The following is a 6,461-nucleotide window of genomic DNA, read 5'->3' on the forward strand; positions in this document are numbered from 1 at the left end:
AGAAATTAATTGCATTCTGGAATCTCACATAAATAGTGAAGGTGGTGGTTCTCAAAATCTCCAAATAAACATACACACACATACTCATATTCTTAGATAAAGCGTATTTGAAAATCACACCCTCATTTGGTGCAAGGATTCCCATTTACTCAGTAAGAATTCCACAACACAGAAAACCCTTTGCACAGGGTTGATAAGAATTTATGACTAGATGGTTCCAAATATCCTTCTAAGTTTACAAAAGAAATTTTACAAGGTCTTTTCTTTGTATAATTACCAATTTTCCTTTTACAAAAATACCTTTGTAAATACTTGATTAAAACAATAACCTCCAAATAGCTTAGTTAACAGTCATAATTTTCATAAGTGATAGCCAAATAATTTGAGCTGAAACTTCCTTTTAAATATAGACAAAATTTTCAAGCTTATGATCTCTTAAACTATAGTAGTTCAAAATATTACAACATATGGTCAAATAACCATGACCTAACAGCTTCCTGCTCCATTCATTTTTTTCTGAAGGTATAATTCTTAATCTAACAATATCTAGATTGTAAGAGAAATTGCTTTTCTAACAACACAGGTGACACAATATAGAAAATTTTAAAATATAATAATACCATAAAAAATATAATTTTTTAAACTTGGAACAAAAACAGTTACCAATCAGGTGACCTTAATTTAGTTGGATGTGCTTCCAAATTACCTTACACAGAAAACCATTCATCTCATGACCATTGGCATTGTATACTGATCGCATCTAAAACCCCATATAAAGTCACCAAGTATGAAGCAATTACATCTGATAAAAACAGTTAATATTCAGATAGCATTTGTCCTATGCCAAGCACTGTGCCAAGAACTTTACAATCATGTGATTCCCCACAATGACCCTGGGAAATGGGTTCCATTATTATCTCCTTACAGAACAGTAAACTGGGGTAAATAGAACAAATAATGACAAATGACAAATATCTTTTTGTGTTTGTATAATTCTCAGATCCCATTCTTATTTCCTTCAGGACAGATTGACTTAAATCAAAACAAATCTGGATTTATACTCGCTAATGGTGAACATTTTAATTTTTAAAACCTAATGCTCTTAGTACTTTAAAAGAAGATTACTATCCATAAATTCATATATTTCCTTCTTTAAAAAAACATGTGGTGAAAATTCCCAGCTCAGTCCTGTCTTCTGTGAGACTTATCAGATAAAGAGCTGCTCTAAGCATTACAGCTCCCCATTCCATCCTCCTGGGAATTTCAGGCTGTATGTACTAGGAAATGCATATAAATTTATACAGACAGTTTAAAATTACACCTGTTATCATCAAGTTAGCTTAAAATGTACTGGGCTGATATCCTGAGACTCTAAGTTGGACTACTACTTTTGTCCCAGGCAAAGAGACCTAAGGAACTTGATTCAATGACAGGGTGTGGCCAGTTTCAAAGGCAGAAGCCTCCTGAGCTTCCAGAGTTAAATAATAATTAAATAACTGAAGAGTATAAGGAAACATTTAAGATTTTATATAATAATTGCAGATCACAATAACCAATATCTTTACTATGCCTGCCCCCATTTGTCCCCAAATAATTTTTTTCTCTACCTTCCATATTTTTGCTCAAACCTTTATTTCTCTTTCCTAATCATTCAAACCCATTACTCAGACCACCCTCACTTTTCTTTACATTTCAACCTTATCGCACACTGCACATATTATTGTTAAACCAATGTCTTATGACAACCGTACTTTTCCCAGGCTGTGGAGTTAATTTCAACCCAGGCAATTCTCTTCATTAATCTGCATATCACAGAATTCAGATGTTCTCTACGAGCCAAAGAGCTCCAAATCTCTCATTCTCCCAAAAGGAGATAGAAACCTAAGCTGTCTATTCCTAGTCCCAATACAGGAAGAAGTTTGTGAGACAAATCCTTTAAAAAATCTATTTAGATGTTTTTAGTGATTATTTTTTTTTAGGAGACATGCAGTGACATATTCCTATTGAAAGACCAGAGTGGGGTTCTGGCTACTCCCAGACCCTATTAACAGATTACAAAAGACTTGACTGCCTAATTAACAGTTTTCCAAATAAAAAGTCATACTCACACTCCTTTTTGTCCTGCTCTTCTTTACCTTTTAGAATCTGGAGTTAACACTCAATAATTTGCAGATCAAGATAGCTGTGTTTTTCTCTCATACCCTTCACAAACATTACTTACATAAAAAAAAAAACGCTTTTGTAATGTTAATATACATTTTAAACAAATCACTGAAATCCTAAAGTGATTGATTGCATTTAAGGTTATGATATAAAAGCCCTGATCAAAGTGTCTTAAAAGACAAAAAAAGCTCCTTAGGTGAAACTAGGTGGCACAGTAGATAGCGCATTGGCTGTGGAGTCAAGAAGACCTGAGTTCAAAATCTGGCCCCAGATATAAAACACTTATTAGCTGTGGAACCTTGAGCAAGTCACTTAACCACATTGCCTAACCCCCCCCCCAAAAAAAAAAGATTTTAAAAAATTATTTTTGCAGTTTTAAACACATTGCCTTGATGTCAGCTATATGGGGGGGGGGTGCAAAGACAGTTCTCTAGATTTAATTTGAACATAATCTACAAACTTTAGCTTAGGGATTTAATTAAACCTGAATCCAAACTCTCAGCTTTTCTCTCTCAGCCCTTGCTATCTTGGGCTGCCTGCTCTAGATCTCATCAGTATGAGCTTCTGCTAGCTGATTCCACTTCCCAACTAACTCCTGGGAGAATCTCACCATGCTTTTTCATTTCCATTACTTATTATCTAACTTTATTTTTGTAGCCCCAACTTGTCCAGGGTTGGGACCTCCCAGAAAAAGTCTTAATCTCATGCTGAAAGCCTAAGGTGGGAATTCTTTCCCAGTGTTCTCTCTAACCACAGCTTTTAGAAGTTTCCTGGCTGGCTGCATTTTAAATCTTTACTCAGTCATTTTACAAATTGAGACACAAATATAATGACAAGACAAACAACAAAGCATGCAAATATCATTTTCTTGTTGGTTTTTTAGGCTTAGTTTGTTTTTAAGATAAACCAATTTCATTTTATAAGATTTAGATTTAGACCAGTCAAAATTTAGGGTCATCTTTAGTGACTCTAATTTTTTTCCACATCCTTATAAAAGCCCAGTTCATAAGCAGCAAATTCAGATTACAATACTATTTATTATATGCCAATTACCTCTACCTAATTGCGGAGAATATGCTTTGAGAGATGATCTAGGCAAGTGGTCTTTCTCCCCAGAGCCAGCTCAGGGAGAAAAATTTGGACTGCACTGAACAGGCAGGAGTCTGATGTTAGGAGCAGGGGATAGAGAACCGACTTAGCTTGTCAGGGCTGTAACTTTCAGGAGAATAAGTCCTGGGCACCTAGTCCCAGCACTGTCAGAGGAAGGTGCCAGTCTGTACTTCCCTGTCCCAGTCCGAGTCGTAAGGCACCAAAATGTCAACCTCAGAGTTTGGTCTAAGACAAACAGAATTAGCTTGCATCCATAGTTTTATTTCTCTCAAAGCAGGTAGTCATGCATTATATGGGAGCTGCAATGTTGGAACTGAGCTCCCTTTGGAGTTGGGACACATAGCTTTTAAATCCTTCCAACAGTGGCTGATATCATTTCATCATTATTTCATCCCTGGACAGAGAAAATCTCTTCTATCAGGCCACCCCCCTCCCCCAACCATGCCAGACCAGCCTTGGGCTATCTAAACAGAAGAATCTGTCTCTACTCAGGACTGAGCAAAACACAATGGGGCTTCCTACCTTAGATTAAATTACTTGCAAGCTTGGTTTGTGGTTTGACCAGGAGGAGAGTCAATGCAATCTCATTATCAGAAATGTCCTTCTGAAGAAAAACTGAACTTAAAGTCAGGACTTTGAAAGAAGGGGGCTGGGGGAAGCTCTGAATCTTCAAGATAATGATTATTAAAAATCATTTTTCACATCACTTAAATCCGAATCACTTGCATGTCATGGCATCACCTCCCTGATGTCATGGTCTTCGAGAATGAAGGACAAACATCAGCAACAATCACTGACAGGTATTGTACTCCTATTCCTGTCACAGAGCTCTGGTTCTGTACCTGGCAGGATGGTCACGACCCCCAAGATGACTGTTCCCATGGGACCCAAAAATGTCTGTATTGTCCCAGGAAATGCCAGCCATGAGAACTATCTCCAGATCTAAGAATGATTGTGTTGTGGGTCAACCCCTTTCATGTATATAAGTGGCCCTAGCCTTAGCAGGCTTAAGCCCTCCTTGGGGGGGGGGTACTGTTTGCATGCATCATTTTCTTAACTCTGAAATTAATTAAACTTATGTTTGTGTCCTGACTCTCCTATCTCTAGCCTGCTCTGTTTGTTTGGCTCCAGCTGCACACAGGTTAGAGGTTGGTTCCAATCCAGTTGACAGTGTAGTGAAAAAGCCTAGATCTGGACTCTGTCAGCCCCATACCCCTTTCTTCCCCTACCCAGGCCTCAGTTTTCCTAACCCTAAAGTGGGGGAGGAGGTTAGCAATAACATTCAAACACCAGACCAGGTGACCTTTCAAACATGAGGGTTCAAACCTAAGCTTGGGTTGTAGAACAGCTTAAAGAGGCATCATGAGACTTGATAACTTGTCGTCAATTGTGAGCAGAAATTACATGGGCTTTTGTGTAGGTATGTGTGGTGGGGGATGGGCAGGGTTAAGTTGCCCCCTAAAATCTTTGTTTCCTTGACACTTTATAAGCCTAAAGCCTCATAATTTTTGTAAATCTGTTGAGATGAGACATATTTCACTCTTCTGAGGGAATTAAAAGTAAATAATTTCATTCTGTTCAGCTAAAGAAAATGGAGGAGTAGATAAGACCATCTCCCAGGGCCATAAGGAAATCAACAGCACTTCATGATCAGAACACAATGGTTAATAAAGTGTTGCAAGCTCCCTGTTCTCCTACACCTCAAAATTCCCTTACATAAAGAAAGGCCCCATCTTGACTCAGGAATACTAGGACATTGCCAGTTTGAGTCCTCCCTTAAGTAGGAGTGCAATAACACAGTTTCTTCAGGACATGGTCAATTCATATCCTTCAGAATTGGTTCTCAGGTACAGCTCCAGGAGCTCTGGGCTGAGGGTCTCAGCTCATTGTTGGTATAGAGCTGGAGCATAGGATCCAGTGGGAACTGGAACTCAGAGGGGGTGGTGGTTTGTCTGGTTGCTAGGGGACTAATTGTTGTTGCTGTTGTTGTTGAGGTCTGTCTGTACATGACCCCATGGACTTTGTCCATGGTGTTTTCTTGGCAAAGACACTGGAGTGGTTTGCCATTTCTTTTTCCAGTTTGTCCCCATTTCACAGATGAGGAACTGAGGCAAATAAGGGTTAAGCAACTTGCCCAGGTCAGGCAGCTAGCAAGCTAGAAAAAGAAAAAATTTAAAATCCCCAATTAAATGGAACAAAATGATTCTGAGAGAAAGAAGGTTGACCACAAGTAAGATTTAATGAGAGACAATATATCTTAATGGGAGAGCTCAGTGTGAGGCCAGAAGACTTGTATTCTAATGTTGCCTCTAAGACTAGCTCTATGTCTTTGGATAAATTGCTTAACCTCTCTGTGCCCCAGGCAACTCTCAAAGAGTTTAAGTGGCAGAGAAGGTGCTGCTTCACATTTCTAAAATGGCTCCCTTTGGTCTCTAAGATGAATTCACAGGTTTCAACCAGAAAGGATAAGGTTTTAAAAGACTAGGTCATAGAGTTAAAGGTAATTTTAAAAATATATTCATTGTTGTTATAACTATGCATATGTGCCTCTCACTTCCCACACCTCAATCCAATTCAGCAAATAAAAATTAAAATACTTTTTTCCTTTAAGGCAATTGAGATTAAGTGACTTGCCCAGGGTCACACAGCTGGTGTCAAGTGTTTGGTCTGAGGCCAGATTTGAACTCAAGTCCTCCTGACTTCTGAGCCGGTGCTTTATCTACTGTGCCACCTAGCTGCCCCGAAAATTAAATTATTTTTAAAGAAAGTAATTGTTTACTAAATAAATTGCCCTACTGGCCACTTTAGAAAATGCATGTCTTTCACTACATTATAATTTCATCACTTCTCTCATAGGAGGAGTGTTCCATCTTCTCTCTTTTGGCCTGCTGGTTTGACATGGCATTAATCAGAGTTGTAAAGTTTTTTGAAATCTTTTTTTTCTCTAGAATAATGTTGTCACTAAGCAAATTATTCTCCTAGTTCTTCTGTTCATTTTGTTCCATATTGATCCTTAGAGACCTTTCTAGTTTCCTCAGAAATTGTTACTGCTAAAAGGCACTATAGACAATGAAGTAATCTCATTATGAAACATATATGCACCAAATACCATAGCATTCAAATTCTTAGAGGACAAGTTCAAGGAGTTATGGGAAGAAATACACAACAAAACTATACTAGTGGGAGCC

The sequence above is a fragment of the Phascolarctos cinereus genome, unplaced genomic scaffold (assembly GCF_003287225.1).
Source record: "Phascolarctos cinereus isolate Bilbo 61053 unplaced genomic scaffold, phaCin_HiC Scaffold_8;HRSCAF=390, whole genome shotgun sequence".
In the NCBI taxonomy this organism is placed as follows: Eukaryota; Metazoa; Chordata; class Mammalia; order Diprotodontia; family Phascolarctidae; genus Phascolarctos; species Phascolarctos cinereus.